Source organism: Corvus cornix, chromosome 3 (genome assembly GCF_000738735.6).
Source record: "Corvus cornix cornix isolate S_Up_H32 chromosome 3, ASM73873v5, whole genome shotgun sequence".
NCBI lineage: Eukaryota > Metazoa > Chordata > Aves > Passeriformes > Corvidae > Corvus > Corvus cornix.
This window is the reverse complement of record NC_047056.1, coordinates 73740672-73757790: the sequence shown is the minus strand read 5'-3', so window position 1 is coordinate 73757790 and position 17119 is coordinate 73740672. Positions and strand designations below refer to the sequence as shown.

At 39.8% G+C, this 17119-nt stretch overlaps 1 long non-coding RNA gene across 4 annotated transcripts in view; it reads right to left on the bottom strand.

Annotated features, from left to right (window-relative positions):
• LOC104691869 overlaps nucleotides 1-17119 on the bottom strand; it is a 109718-nt gene that overhangs the window by 33269 nt on the left and 59330 nt on the right. For 3 of the 4 annotated variants that reach the window (XR_005604301.1, XR_752287.4, XR_752286.4), the window contains exon 3: nucleotides 16564-16680. The exons of the other annotated variant lie outside the window; for it this stretch is intronic. This is a non-coding gene — a long non-coding RNA (uncharacterized LOC104691869). The remainder of the gene's footprint in view (nucleotides 1-16563; nucleotides 16681-17119) is intronic. 4 annotated transcript variants of the gene reach the window in all.

Sequence of the window (17119 nt, the reverse complement as noted above, 5' to 3'; positions counted from 1 at the left end):
AAGTAATACCATGCACACATGCAAATGTTTTCACGTGGTCTGTGTGTCACCAAGGTCTCTGTTTGCCTGAGAAACTGTCCTTTTGGAAATCCTGTGTAGCACAGAAGGACTTAAGAAGAGGTACAGGTAAGACATAATGGCCACTGCCATTTTAGGTGCTTAAATTTAGTGCTCATATCCCCATCCCACCAACTGAGTTTATACCTTGTCCTGGAAATGCCTAAATGCATATACAATTCTTTTCATCATTTTGTGACTTATGTATCTTCATTTTGTCACTAGACATATACAGTCATATAATGATGTCCTCTTTCTAAGACTATTTTCTGTCCCCTTTTTCTTCCAGGCCTGTGAAGAATCATAAAATATGACTGTGTGATGCTGATCTCATTTTGGAGGCTCAATCCAATAGACTTCTCAGAGAAGGATTTTTTTAAAGTAAGTAGCAGTTAAAAACACTCAGGCAGAAATCTATAGAGACTAGGGTTGAAGATCCTTCTGTAAAGTGACCTGAATTAATGTCTCACAAAGTTGCATGAAATGTGAAAAAAGTGCTCTCATGGCTTTGAATTCCTCCACTTTGCATCTTTCCCCAGCAAATCCTCAGTCATGGTCCTGGGGGTGAAGGGCTTTCAGGCACTTTATCCAAATGCTTTTCTATAATAAACAGCATAGTTCCCTGCTTAGGCACTGGAGTGTGGGAGACGCCTTTGAAGGACTCCAAATGGAAGTCCCACCCATCTTTCCATCTTACCAAACTGAGTGCAGACAGTTTGAGGATCTTCTAACTTCTAAGAGCTCTCTCTCTCTTAAAGTTCATTTAGGACCTTATACACATTCTTGACATTTTTTACTGGATACCCTTATGCTGATTTTGTGGCTCCCACTTGCTGATGCCTAGCTCTAACAAAAAGTAATTTGAAGAGTACTTGGATCCAAACTAGAGGTTGTAAGTCCTACTGATTAGGTACCAAGAAGAGATCATGCAATGCTAAATTCTGGTGGAAATTGACCACTCATATAGTAAAGAGCAAGCGCTAGAGAAAATCCCAGTTGGAAACTAATAATGCCAAACCGAACAGGCTGTGAACACCATATTCAAGCTGTGTCTGGGACCTCTGCCTGAAGAACCAAGCTAAAGAATCCAATAAACTGCTTTTCTTTCAATCACCAACCAAGTTGTGTGGAAAAGATAACTTTACAAATTTACCTAACGATTGTTGTGTCATTCATAAACAGACAAAATTAAGGGTATATGGAAAACTTTAATTCTGGGTTGCATAATTGTGGAAGTGCTGGTTTTGTGAGCTTTTCAAGCCTTTTCAAGGTACTCTTCTATGTGTGTGTACTTCCATATATACAATATTAACAATCCTTTGTGGTCTGTCATGTAAATTTTTTTCAGAACAGGGGCTTTAGTATTATAGAAAAAATTTGTTATTAATTTTGTATGATTTATAAGTCATCTCTGATTTATTTATTCCATTACTCTGCCTTGTTGTTAGGCCTTTTATAGGCTTCAGTGTTATGTCCAGCGACACTGTCAATTTTGTCATGACCTAAGACAAATTGTTCTTATTTCATCTGCTAGTACCCCTTCTTATGAGTTAAGCAGTGTTATGTACCAGAAGGAACAAGCACTGACCAGAAAAGTTGCAAGACATATTTACATGGTGTCTGGGATAAGTGAAGTTCCTTCCTCCTCATACAACATCCATGTGTTCATTCAAATATGTCCTTAATTCATCATCTGAAAGGTGACAGGGCTGAGAGGAGTAACAGAGATGTGAGTCCTTCCACTAACCTGTCTGATGGGTAGCAATGGGATTCCTCCTATCAAGTGAGGCACTGAGTTGCCTCTCACCTGAAGCTTAACTCTTCAGTTTCCAACAGACTTCCTTGCTGATGCTAAGCACTCTTGTAGCCTCAACAAAGCTTTGTATTAACTCAAATTATCTACCAGAGTCTATCTCTCTGGTTGGGCAATGAGAGGGCCATTTGAAAAGTAACAGTGCAATACAATTCTTCTTTCCTAGGCCTGATGCTCTGGCTGGCACAGAGCCCTGAAGCATCATTCTGGATGGCTACTACAAGGATACCATACCTCTGTGAGGTTGCACTACGTCTTTGTAGAGTATCAAACCTACTTCCAAGGCTGGTCTTACATTCTAACTGGCTTTCAGTGGCCTGAAATACAGAGAGGTTTGGGATGAGGATCCAACCGAAGAGTTGTAGTGCTCTCTTAGTGGATCATCTACACCGAGACAAAACCTGTCTGCGCAGAGGACAGGGCTCTCAGGGCCCAGATTTAAGTGAGTCATGACATTCATCACAAACATCACCATCTTCTGCTCCTGATGAAGAAGCAATAAAGGGCTTTGGATTTGTCTTCTCGAGTATATGAATTTGTCTGTCTGTGTATACATGTATGATTGAAAATGCTAGAGAAAGCAACTGTTGCACTGCACATACTTCTGACCTCAAAAGAGGACAAGAAAGGGTTGGGAGGAGCAGTACAGTGTACAAAAATGGCAGATGGAGAAAAAAAGGAACAGGAGAAAGAAAACTGGGAATATAGAACAGAGACCGTGAGAAAAAAAATGGTACAAATCTGCAACAGTGAATCAACATACAAAAGTGGGAAAATAATCCAAGCCTGGAACAGTTATGTTAGTAGATCTGGCAGTGATATCTTTCCCTTCTAGTCCTCTGTTTGTCTTGAAAGCAATCTAATGCTTACTTTCCTTTTTACATCCACCAGGACCAAGGGAAGATACCTCCTGATGTGCAATAGTCCTGGAAGAGACCAGAAGCCTGAGACTTTGGGAGGGAAAAAACTGACCACCGATGGATCCCAGTTTCAATTTCCTTGTTCAAAAACCTTCCAAACCTTCCAAGCAGGTTTTTGTGCTTTTGCTGGGATCCAGGTCTCTGGGCAATAGGCAAGTTTTTTAGTGCATTCAGTAGAAAGACTGCCAGCCAAAATGTGTGATAAACAGAAACTCTCTGTTTAATGTTCAGAGTGTTTATTTATGTGTATAGGCTCTCACTGCAGTTGATATCAACTGTAAGCAGGAGCACCAAGCATTTTTACTTTTTTTGGTATTCTTTTCCTCATGATTCATTGCTTTGAGGGTCTCTGCTTCTCTTAGGCTCCATGATTTAGCAGACAACACAGGAATCCCATGTTTTGCCCTTCCCATGTTTATACAGTATCAGTATAGCTATCTAATCTTTCTCCAAAGTCTTCAAAATATCCTGCTTTGACTTCCCTTTAACTGCTGTACTTGGCCTTTGACTCGGAAATGCAAAGAAATGTCTCTTTGACATGCAACAGATAAGATAGGTGAAGGTCAGGAGGACCAAATTAATCAGTGGAATATGGAGCAGGTATCCCTGATGGGTGGCTGTGGTAACAGTGGTCTGTTGGACAACCTTCATCCCAGAAAATGTCCCCAGTGTCCAGAGGCTACCCACTGATCCACTACTCTCCACTGGAAGATATGCATCTTTCCATGCTCCTTCCCTTTCTCCTTTTACAATATGTACACTGAAGCTCCACTCCAGAGTTGGTTTGCCTGGTTTAGAACTGGATAATGAGACAGAAAGATGTTAAATGAGACTGCATCCCTGGTTTTTGGGAATTTAAATGGAAATTATAAGGTAAGAAGAAATACAGAAATGAGAACCACTGCAAATGCACACACCCATCCTGGTGGATGAGAGGCTGGGCATGAGCCAGCAGTGTGCTCTTCCAGCCCAGAGAGCCAATTGTGTCCTGAGCTGTACCAAAAGCAGTGTGGCCAGCAGGGTGGGGGAGGGCATTCTGTACCTCTGTGCTTTGCTGGTGAGACCCCAGCTGGAGTGCTCCATCCAGATCTGGGGAACACACTACAGGAAGGACGTGAACTTGTCCAGAGCAGGGCCACCGAGGTGATTAGAGAGATGGAGGACCTCTAATATGAGGAAAGACTGAGAGAATTGGATCTGTTTAGCCTAGAAAAGGCTTCAGGGTGATTTAACTGTGACCTTCCAGTACCTGAAGGGGGCCTGCAAGAAAGGCAGAGAGGGACTTTCCACAAGAGTGTGTAGTGACAGGACAAGGGAGAATGGCTTCACACTGAAAGACAGTAGGTTAGATTAGGTATTAGGAGGAAGTTCTTTGCTATGAGGGTGGCGAGGCACTGGAACTGGTTTTCCAGAGAAGTTATGGATGCTCCACATATGGAGGTGTTCAAGGCCAGGCTGGATGGAGCTCTGAGCAACCTGGTTCAGTGAAATGTGTCCCTGCATGTGGCAGGGAGCTTGGAACTACATGATCTTAAAGGTTCCTTCCAGTCCAAATCATTCTATGATTCTATGATAACAAATAGATATATTTTGAAGAGGAAATGTGGCTATAATTTCTAGACCCTTAGCTGGCTGAGTAAAGCAGGGCAAAATAAGATGATGAGGATTTTGAAGGAAGATACATCTTATACAGTTACACTTGAGTGAGACTCTGAGCAAAATTCCAAGAAACTGCTTTTATATTAACAAAGTGGCTGTTGTTGACAAGTGGAGCATGTGGTGGAAGGAGATTGTTGTCAGTGTAAATGGTGGTTACTGGAGATGGGCTGTCAGTGAGATAAAAATGAGGTGAAAAGGCTTCAGTTAGTGAAAAATGACATTGGCAAAATTGGTTTGTTCCAAGTTGAGGGAGTGCAGTGGTAGTCCCTAGCTGTCAGGACATGCTGTCCAGTAGAGTGGGTTATCAGACACATTTTTCATTTGATGAATATTCTGTTAAGGACACAGATAATACCACTAAGCCTGTCCATGTAAAACCAATAGAAACATTTATAAGTCATCATTGGGAGCAGCGTTATGTACTGTCCTTGTTCCACACACAGAGCTCTCAGTGATGTCAGCTCTTCACAAATCTAGTGTGGCTTGTGACCCTGAAGTTTCATCCTTTCCACATTACTAGTGCATTACTTATTGGACAGTGAAAACAGGCAAAACTGTAGCTTTTTTGGAATTAGAAATCAGAGCATTATTGGGAGACAAGTAAGTATGAGAAAGTAGGGGCAAGGCACCTTAGAAAATGCTCAGATTTAGCCTGAATCAAAAGATGGTTGTCTTTGCCATTCTGTTCCACATAAATTTGTATCTAACTATGACACTGGGCATAAGCAGAAATGCACACCTGCACCCCAGCTTCTTGGCATTCAGAGCCAACTGCAGAAGAAGAAGTTGCTTGGAGCTGAGCTGCTCCTCATTCATCCCTTTGGGGGTTGCATTACTGTTACATCATCTGCAGAAAACTTAGACTTCTGTGCTGACAAAAATTTTTCAAGCATTTTTTTTCAAAAGTTTAAGTTCATTTTGAGAAGGAATGCAAAAATTAAGAGGGAAGTGGCTAGGTGCGTGTTGTTCAGTACAGCACAGTTCTCTGCACAGCCAGAGTGGCTGCAGTGATGGAGCTTGCCAGAGGACTAGATCACCCTGCCAGGAGCCAGAAGCTGTCTGTGATGTGGATAACTAATATTGCATGAGGAAAGTCTTCAAAATCTGTATGGACATGGGTGCCAGCCATTAGCCCATCTAACACTAAACAGAGGTAGAACAAACCCACTTCTCTCTGAGGCCCTGTGAGATTAACCACATTTAATGCCTCATCTCTTATTGATGTTTCAGTCTAGGCTACTTGACAGCTTATGTTAACTCAAAGCATTGGGAGGAGAACCCTCCCCTAACTTTCTGGCAGCAGAAGAGTCTTTTTGTTGCTTGCCGTACCTGTGTCTGATGTCTCCAGTAGCATCACACTGTAAAAGAGGTGAAGAAATCCAGGGGGTGGGAGGTGATGCCCACCCCAATTTACCATCTACCCTGCCCAGCTGATATAGGACTGCCATGCTGAGAGTTTGCTCTTGCAGTGGATCATCCCTATTCAGCCTCTCTACGCCTTTGTCCAGACTCCAGGCAGGGGCAGATGCCTGAAAATTTATGGATATGTGAATATGATGGAGATTGAAGACAGGATAAAACTCCTATTCCTTAAAGGCTGTATTTATTTTCTGATTTATGCTCATGGTAGCCCCTAAATAGACTAAAAACTATAATCATCAAACTAGTGAGACACTGACAGACATGGCTTCATGTATTTTCATTCAAGAATCCAAAATGTGAGGCCGTTCCTATGCTGAGATAGTCCCTGAATATTTTTCATTGTTCAGGTGCCTTTAGAGCCTTGTGTCAAGGTGCTCACTTTCAGCCTTGGGAAATGAGCTGAAGCAGGCTTTTGTCACAGCATTCCCTGGATGCATTATGTTCTGCTGCCCTTCCACACAAATGTGACGTTTGCAGGGATAAAGGGCAAGTAGAAAATTGATAGGAGATAATTACTATCTTGCTGGGCTCCAGTTTCAGACCTAAGGAATTTCAAGGTCTTCAATTTTCAGAAGCAGTGATTTTTATGAAGAATAGAAGGTGGGGGACAAAAATTTTCTCATAGTAGCTTGTAAATAATTTCTGATGGTGAGCTTTTTATTGCTGATTTTGATTAGAAATACAATTGTAGGTGGTTTTCAGCAAGCTGTTAGGGTTGATGTGACCAATATATGTAAAAAATGATGATGAATGTTACACTGTTTTCATATCCAGTTGTCATTCACAAAAATTATTAGTGGGCACCAACAGGCTGCAGAAGCTCTTACAACTGCAGTGATGATAGGAAGCTGTGGAGGGATACAGCTTCTCCTCCACTATGTTACAAGATAATGAGATGGGCTCTGAACGGGGATCTTCATCTCACAGACAAACGCCATTGACATCAATAGAGCTCATCAAAGAGCAGGAGGAAGATTCTCAGGGTGCACTGTTTTTTACTGGCAGGGATTCCATGCAAGCTTATTTCCTTTGGCATAAAACAGAAGAAAAGCCAGAACAGCAGAGTTTGAAAGGAGCAGTATTCCTCAGGGCCAAGGAGAAAAGGATAGACTTAGAATCTGGTCTGTATAGTATCAACTGGTCTCTTAAAGAGAGGGGGAAAAGTTACAGTCGTGTCCAAGTCATTCCCCTACTTGCACTATTTCAGTAAAGGCAACTAGTCGCTTGGAGAAGGCATTTGTGCTCAGGTAGGAATCACACTTGACGTTTCAGGTATATTCACAGCTTGCAGGAATCCCCAGGACTTGTAAGAGGCCATACATTAGAACACGAGGTTTCTTTGTGATGTATGTTTTTGTGACTTTAGTTAATCACTTTCTAAGCCTGTGTCTTCTCACTCTGAAAAAGGCCATATTCTTCCTCCCTTCACGAGTGTTTTCTAGGCCAGTCCAAGGTTCTTATAATTATGGACTGCATGTGTTAAATGGCTTAAAGGTGAATGTCATCTCTTGGATGAAAGCATTTTAGCTCTAGACCTAAAGACTAGTGCTCATAACAGCCACTATCCTTGAGATGTAAGGAGGGGACATAGGTATAGGATGACAGAACCCTGCTCCATGGTTGAGCACTGGGGAAACTGTCCTTGGCGATGGCGGAACGTGGGGAAACCTTGGGGATGTATTCAGAAACCATCCTTCCAAGCACAGGGATCAGTTTCTCATTGTCTCACTGCTTGGGTGAGCCCTTAGTACAGGCAGACTCACCAGAGCTTTTCCTGTAATTGAAACAAGTTGAATGAACGCAGAGGTAAATGTTGACAGTGTCTTTGTACTTCCATGGGTTTGCTCTTTCCCCCTCTTCTGTTTTGTCAAAAAGAACAGTGAGGCTGACTGATTATGTAATAGAGTTCCTATTACTTCTTACAAGAAGAGCTACCTACAAGCTTACTGGCCAGTTTTCTAAAGTGCTGGCAAATCATTTTGCACATGGAAGCTACCCCTCTCATGCAGGTAAGGCAATAAAAATTCAGGCAACATTTTTCTGCCACAAGCAAGGCAGAGAAAAAAGCCACCATGCATCAAGCAGGAAGATGAAAGCCATGCCAGCTATGAGTGGGGACTAAAGTGTACTACAGCATACATTTCCACAAGAAGATAAAAAGGTCCAGTGTGAAGAAGCATGGAAATATTTTTTAAAAATTGTACTTCCCTGTGAGTGTCTCTCTCAGTTTTCAAACACTCATACTCATGAGATGTAGTATTATTTATGGATGTTAATTTAAATGTTTTTTTTTGTTTTTACTGATGCTTTGATATTTCTGAAGACCTGCAGATGTGCTGCACTTTAAAGTCACAAATTCAGGACAGCACAGAATTAATTGAGAAGGCTGTCTCAAAAACAATTATACTGTTTAACTGTATTACTCACCCTCATGTTAACATAAGGATTTTGATGATGTCAAAAGACTTCAGCTATGGTTGTGGGAAGTCAGAGGCAGCTGTACAAACTGCTGAATGTCCTAGGATTAGCTGAGAACCTGCTCGGCCCCTGGAATAAGTCAAGTCAGCCCAAATGCTCCTAAGGTGGCGATGCATAGGAGCAAGACTCCTGGGGTTAGACGTGCTGCTGCTCTGTTTTGAACAGCATCCTTTTGCTGCCCCTTACTTAAGGACTCAAGTTCTTCCTTGATATATCTAATCTGTGTCTATATCAGAGATTTTAAAAATAGATGCATCATCCTACTGCAGGTACATAAAAAAATTGGTTGGATCACCAGGTAACAAATGTAATCTTGGTAACGCATAATCTATATATATTTACAGAAATGTTTTAGGTTTGCTTTTAAAGGATCTTCTGTGTAAATGGAGACATGTTCATGAAAGTCTATGGAATATTGTGTGAAAACTGCTGGTAGTTTTTAACCATAGGAAAAAAAATTGCAGAATATGTGAGTTCAAATAATTTTTCAGTTATTCTTACATTGAGTCATCCCTGTCTACACCGACTTTTCCTTTGAAAACAGTTCTAATGTTGTTATACCTGTTCACTGTTGGAATGTATTTCATATATCCTGAACAGTTTAGGATTGTAGGATTTAATATTGTATGTTTCTGCTCAAAGGTTTCAGATGTGAATCTTAAATCACAAATACAGCTATAACTCAAAGCTTCTCAATGCTTCTGAAACCGGAAAAAATGTAAAACTTTATGTTGAATTATTTTAATGTGATGTTCAGCTATTGGTTGTTGTGTATGCTTCTTTTCATGCAGGCAAACTGTTGTGCAGAAATAAATATTCTACAAACAGACTGAGCTGGAGAGTACAAACATGGTGGTGGTGAAGAGAAAACACAGAATCCTGTTTCATGCCCATTTGCTGCTTGAATTTCCCTGTGCTGGCTCAAAACCCCACACAGCAGGTACTTTCAAAATCGACTCTCCTTTCAGGGGTTCCAGCGTAATAGTACTTAAGTAGGCTTTTCTGAGCTGAATTATCTGTTTCAATTTTATGTTTGGCTTCAGCATTCATATAACTGTCTCTCTAGGCTGAAAAGCTCAATTTCTCTACCAGTCATGCTCTCTTTGTACCCTTTATCCACTACAGAGCTTGGCAACCTTTGGCAGCCTGCTCCTGGCAGCTGGATTTTCCTTCTCTGCCAGGTTCTACTCTTTGGAAATTCTTTAAGCCAGAAAATTGCCCGAGAGGTCAAAAGACAGAGTCTGGAGTTTCTTTACAAATTTAAATCAAAATGGTTAAGCTAAGGAACCTCTCTAGTATATTTTGTGAAATATATATGACCAGGCTGGTTATATGACTTCTGTCTGCTAGCTGATCCCAGAAGCAGTGGATACTGCTCCCAGCAGTTTTGCTCCTGAGAGATTAAAACAGATTGACCAGTTTGTTTGCTGCTGAAGGAAAAAGAAGATTCCAGAAACACTAATTTTGCTTTCCTGGCACGGAGTGACTACATTTTACATTCTGCTACCAGATCCAAGATGTAAAAATGTAAATGTTGCAAGAATGCTACATGGTATATCTATGACTTTCACTATTGTGCTTTGGAATTATTAATTTAATGAAAAGGAAGCATTTTTGTTTTCCTCAGAGATAACAATCTGTCTTTAGGCAATAGAACATATTTAGATGATAGAGCTAGTGTGCTTTGCAAGGGTGTTTTAACATGAGGTCTGCTAAAATACTTCCAAAAATTTGGTAAAGCCACATGACTCTCAGAGAAAGAGGAATCAATACACTCTTTTTATTGCAAAAACCAGTCTGGTGATATGAGACTGTAGCTTGCAAAAAGCTCCCTGCACATAAGGAGCAAACCCCTTACTTCCTCTCATAAATATGGAAATCTTGGGCTCTAATCCTTGTCATGCTTATGGGTTATGTATTTCCAATTAAAATTAAACAGGGAAACTAAATACCATTTTAAGCAGAAACCTGATGCCATTCCTCTCAGTCACTTCTGGAAAGCACCCTTGGTAAGGGCATCACAGTCAAGCTGCTTTGTACTTACTCCTTACCTTATCCCATAACTCTTGGGTTTCTTTTCTGCACCCCTCCTACCTGCAAACACCACCTTCCTCATTCCAAACGCCCTGTGCCAGACTATATCCCTGGAGCTGGGAAACATGGCATTTTACTAGGAATTAAATCAGTTGATGCAAACAATCAAGTGATAAGACTTTGGTGGACCTGAAGTTCAGGATTCCTGCCTGCTAAGACGGCATATAAAAGGATGCTGCCACCTGTCCTATCAGCTGTCTTGAACCAAACATGTTGTTCCGGTTTGGCCAAATTTAGAAATATATCCTCTGAGGGAAGGCACAACCACGCCTCCCCACCAGGTTCAGGAAAAAAAAAAAATTCCTCAAAGGAAAGTGAAGGAGATAAAACTATTTATTTAACAAACAGAGAGGAAAAGGAAAATAATGCTAAATAAAATCTCTCACTGTGGAGAAAAACCTGGGAAAGTGTTCGAGTCCTCCCTTTGGTCTCCTCGGAGCTGGGGCTTGGCCAAGGGCCAGGCCCTCTGTGCCCAGTGGAAAGTCCTCCTGATGTGTTCTAATATTGTAGCAGTCCAGTAGGAAAGGGAGAAAATCCAAAATTCCAGGCAAGGGAAAAAAAATTCAACTCTCAGTCTCTCTCCAGAGAAGAAGAAGCTGAACCACTGGCCAAAAGCTGACTGGAAAAACCAGCAAGCTGGGTGCCTCCTCCCTCCCCTGCTGCGGCTGGAAAAAAAGCACTATCTCTGTGTGACCTTGAACAAACTGCAAACTGCTTTGAAAAAGTTTTACTCAGTTTTTTTCCTTCCCCCTGTCAGAGTCAGTTTAGAGGCATAGAAAGGCACAAAAATTAATTTCTGGGCATAGGCAGCGATATGGGATACACATCATAAGGTCACCCTAAGACACGTGTCTGATTTCTTCAACTTTAAAGTAACATGGAAACTATTTTGTCCAAATAAGAATGGCAATTCAAATTCTCTGCACTAAAAAAAGCATCTAAATCAGTATTTTTAGATACATATCAACCCAGGCTAAACCTTAGATGAAATCTGCTATGAAACCAATTACATAATATAGTTGATATAGTATCATACCAATAATATAGTTCCTTTTTACTAATTAATGACTAATTAACTTCTAATAAAAAAGTGAGTTTTATTAGAAGTGAATTTACTAAAGTTTTTACAGGTGTGATCTCATTTGGGGCCTGATTCAGCTACAGAAAAAACGATTTTTACAGTTGTTGGACAAGAGCAGCAGTGGCTTTGTAAAAGACATATATGGTGTGAAAGCGCAAAAAGAAATATAGTTTTTTAGTGTTAAAAAAAATATCAAATTTATTTTTCCTGTTTCATCTTGTTTCTAAATTTCAACTGCAATATATGTATTTAATTGGCAAACGGAAATGTACCAAAAAAAGTACAAAGAGATGAAACCAAGCCTGGAAAAGGCAGCTCAAACGCAAGCCGAGAGCTCCATCTGCTGCTGGGCTTCGGCGCGGCAGAGGCTCAGCCTCTGCAGACCCATAACGAGCTGGGATTGTACAAATGTCGTTGTTAATTAGGAAATGGAATACTTTTAAGGAATACTTATAGATAGAATAAATATTTTCTCACCTTCCAGTCCATTTATTTTAATTTTACTCTTTTACTTTTTTGTTTTGTTTTTGGCCCTGCACCTTGAGATCACTACCAGCACTTGCATGATATTCTTCTATCTTGAAATGTATGAGAAAAAATTTCCTACATAATCCTGTGACATAACCCCAAACCTCTCTTGGGCTTCACCCTCTCTTCAGTTTATTTCTGCATTTTCATGAGTGAAGGTCTTTTGTAAAAGCTGCAGTAGACAGATATTCAGCCTACCATTCTCATGCTCTGTGTTCACCAGCATTTCTCTCTCCTCTGCCTTTTGATTTCCCAGTACTTTGCTTAATAAGGACATGTTGACGACAATGATGTTTTGCTGTCTGCCAGGCTCAGTGCAAAACTGAGAATCCTCTCTACCAGTGACAAGCTCCTTGCATTCTAAAAAGTGAGCAGAAGGATGACATGCTCTGACAGTCATCTTAGAAATTAATAAAATTCACATCAAAATAAATTGTAGTTCATGCTCTACTATAACCCCAGCTGAGTAAACAGAGAGGGATAATCTGAAGTTTAGAAATATGCATTAATCAGAAAGTGTTGATTTTGTCAAAAGGAGCAGAAAGGACAAGTGGAATATTTTCATGAAGTGTTCGCTCTTACAGCTCACTTGAGGTGGACCTTGTGGGTAGGTACAGATTTATTTACTAACCATGTTACTTGTTGTCATTCTTACTGCAGAGCATCTTAATGTATAGGTCTACATTGTGTCTCAGTGAGGCCCAACTCAGCAGAGAAAAAACATCTATAGCTCTACAAGTAAGGTGATGGCAATAGGAATTGGGGGTTCAGTTTATCTCACTACTGGACATCACACAAGAAAGAAAAATTATGTAGAACACAGAAAAGAGGAGAAAAAAATCATTCAAGACTTGAAGATTATTTCTTACAGCCAAGAAGGTAATCTATTTGCTTCCTCAATAAGAAGACCAAGTTTTTCCTCAGAAAGAAGGACTAATGAAGATTTTAGTAAAGATCTTTTCAATCCAGAAGAGAAAAAGGGTCATAAGAATTAATGACTGGAAGCTGAAACCAGGCAAATGTAATTGGGGAACATAGCAGAATGCAAGCAGTGAGAGTGAATAACACTGAAACACACTACTAAGAAAGAAGTGGATTTTCCATCACTTTAGTTTTTATGAAGTGATGCCTTATGTATTGTTCTTCAGAAATGTAATTGTTTCTATATATAGTAATTTTGCCTCAGATGGAATGCTTTGATTTAGTTTTCCGTTGGATCATATCCTTTATTATTTCTTTCTTTTTTTTTTTTTTTGTTACTCATTTGTAATGAAAGTTGAGAAGAATTGTACTTTATAAAGGTAGAAAATGAGAACATCAGGCTAAAGTAGTTATTTTGGTTATGGAAGGAAGAAAATTTGTAAGAGATGCCGTATAAAAGGAGTTACATATGCCTTAAAGTTTTCCTCCGGGGAATGGGATGGCTGGAAGTTAAATTGGAACCAGCAGCCATTGAAATCTGCTTTGAGTCCATGTGTTGAAGTGAAATCACATCACAATTTTTCTCCCTGCTAACAATTTCCCTTAACCTCTGTGAGAGAACAGTCACCTAAATTGAGAAACCGAGAGTGAATGGAATAGAGAAAATGTTCTTGAAATTTATTCAAGAGGATTCTTCAAATGTAGGAATTGATATGACAAAGTAGTGGGCTTAGCCTATGATAGAAAACCCCACCTGAGTTTGAAAGGGTTTTTGTTAAAGAATTTTTGCTTTAAAGGTGATCATCAAGTAGCAGCAAACTACAAGAGCAGAAAATTGATCAAATTGGTTCTACCTATATTTCTCTCTTTTTGAATGACACATTGTATGCATATATTGTGATACCTGAGATCTATATTTTGTGATATTTTCAGTCTTTATCACAGCAACAAGTCTATGCCAGAATATCATAGACCATCCCTAGCTGTTCTCAGCTCTGCCTTCAAACAGAAAAAGTGAGACCTTGTTAGCTGACGCCAGAAACACTCACAGATCTTCACCAAACTGTCTCTGTACCTCCTCAGAGCGGATCAGTGTGTTTTCATCAAGATATATGCTAGTCCAAGACGCTACTTACACACAGTCTTCAGTTTAAGAGAATGGAGATAATTCCCCATGTAGAAACAAGCTACAGCGTATGTATTTTTCATTCTTTTCTGCAGATATTTCTCCTGCAGGGTGTGCAGAACAGCAAAGCAGGAACAAACAGAGCCATTATGCCTATTCACTGAAATCTTTGCTTTTTGGTGTACTATGTGTTTTTGGATTTTAATGCGCTGTGGCTGTGAAAACTGATACAGCTTTCTCAGATGTGAGAGAGCTCTTCACTCCATTTAGGGAACATTGGCCCCTGTAGCATCCTAGGTCATGTCTGCCATAGTAAGGAAACTCCTCTTAAAGTGCAGCTCTCAAGAGCTGAATTTTTGGAAATCCTGTACCACCCACTATAAAGTCTGAGGGCCCTCTCCAGTTGTTTAGCAGGACTAGGTGCCTCCTCAGAATGAGCTGGGTCTTTCACATGACCCAGGAATACAAGCCACCTGCCACTTTTGCTGAGTCCATCAGCACTTCCATAGAATTCCTTTGGAGACAGAGAAGTTGACTTGTGTGGAATAAGCTGAATATTTCACTCACACCATTGATCTGAATTCACTGGGCAACTGATGGGGCAGGTCTGCAGTTCTGGCTGGCCTAGGGACATCGTGGTTGCTCAGTCTCAATCTGCTGGTATAACATCCCTCTGGTTTAAGTTGTATAAAGTATAAGAAAGGTATCCTGCTCAGGCATTTCTTGTCTGGATTTGGGAAACTCTTTGCTGATTTGACACTGACCTTGTTCAACAGTCATGCATAGTGTTCTCTCCTATATTTTTGAAATGCGTTTAAAATACTGTGTTTTTAGAAAGCAACAGATTTCAAATGCTTAGTGACAAAACAAGACCTGTACTGATAAAATACTGATGCAAGAACAGCTGTACTGAACTCAGAGTGATGGCCAGAAGTGGGAAGGACACATTGCATCTAGCAAGTACTGAGGCCTAGTATCCTGTCTCTAGCCAAGAGCAGGACCTTAGGGAAAAACCTGCAAGAACATTGTAAACAGAAGGAAACGCTTCCCTTTATGCTCACTCCAAGATGCCAGGTTTTTGGATGAAATGCTGCAACCCAGGTAGGCTCTACTTCCATGGTTTAGTCTCTTTGCTCTTAACATCCATTTATACTTTTAGCATAAAAATAACATTTATTTGGTAATGAGCATCTGCCAAACTGCAGATTAAAATTGCTTATTTTAAAAAATGTGTTACTTGCTAATTCAATTTCGTAGTTCCTAGTTCCAAAAAGAATCAATGAATAAGTACTCAGCAAATTTTTGATATTATAAACAGTGAATAAACATTCATTAGCCATTTTCTTTGCTGCCTTTCTACCTTTCTACACTGTATAGTGTCTTTTATACCTATATTTATATCTCTATAATCTATTTCTAGATCTATATCTGTATTTATATCTATCCCTTTGTCCAGTCCGAAAGGTTTATCTGGCTTTCCCTTGTCTCCTGTCTTGGAATTGGGACAAAGTTATTGAACGCTGGCATTCTCATATTACCCCTAGAGCCGTTCTTTTTCTAACCCCTTGTTTAAAATCATCACGGAGGTAAGATGGCTGCACCATCATGAAAAAAAATAAACATGCAGTAAGCTCAGTAGAATGCTTGGTTTGCACAATGATGCAATTTAAATTATTTGACATTTTAAGACAGTGAAACATGCACATGAAATTCCTAGCCTCTCTTTACAAATATTTCATTCTATTTAATTTTTTTTTTGGTTTAAAAAAAAAAAAAGATCCAAGGGAGGCATGTTCCATTGGAATTACAGCAAAATATGTGGGTTTTTTTCGGCATATTTTAGGAATTTTCGAGTTGCATGTTAAAGCACAATTGTGCATCAGCAGAATTAACGCTGGAAATGTTACAGGTCTTTGTGACAGCCACTATGTTATCATGTCATGATAAAAATAAGTTGGAAAGATGGGTTTGGTAATTGGTCACAAGGACCAACATCCAAAGATAAAAAGGTCTCTTTATGTACAGGGTACATTGCCCCAAGCTGGTATTACTGTGTAAATTTTTCAGATTTAAATTCTTGCGTTGACAGGTTTTTCTGAAGAACTGCATTTTTGATGCTAAGTGCGACAGAAGCTCCTGTAGAAGGCAGCTAAGGAAAGATAGGGGCAGGCATGATAGAGAAAACTGAGGACAGCAAAGCCTAATGGAGCACAAAATGAATTTTGTCTGCCAGGGGCAGCATTTGTTGACAAGGAAAATTTGCAAGTATTTTGAGGCTACAGAATTTGGGACCTTTAGGGCTCTGTCTTATTATCAATCTGGTTGCTTAGTCCAATTACACAAAACATTTCAGCTAACTAATTAATGCCAAATGACAATAGAAATGAAGACAAAGGGCAGAAAATTAATGAAGAAAAATAAAAATGAACCTGGTTGGAACAGCCATATTTTCAAGCACACTCACATATGAGGACTTAAAAAATTTCTGGTAACTGTAGATGTTTCCATCTTTTTTATGCTCTTCTTTCAGACCTGACTGAATAGGCACTCAGTCTGTGTGCAAGAACCTTTCCTTCTTCAGCTGCTGGGAAAGAAGTAAAGACAAAAATGTTATACTAAGGGCATTTAAAAAACTACTAATTAAAGTTTAGAAACTCTCAGGCTATAATGGACATTCAAAATAACTGAATAGCTAGTAGCCTGATAGGATTTAGAAAAAAAAATGAAAGAAGGATGAAGCATTAATTAGTGCTGGGAAGAGAGGTGTAACAAGATATACAAGGGGGAAGGACTGAAGAGAGGATAGAAGAAGGAGAGACAGAAACTGAGGTAAGACAGATTTACAGTATAGAGACTAAAGGGACAAACAGATTTGGAATCTGGTAGCAAAAAAAAAGGGGAGAAAAAAAGAAGGAAAGGATACTGAAGAGTAGCAAAGAACAGAAAAAAGGGTAAACCAAGAATGAATAAGACATATTTATTCTAGTTTTCTCTGAAAGCAGTGCATTTCCATGCAGAAG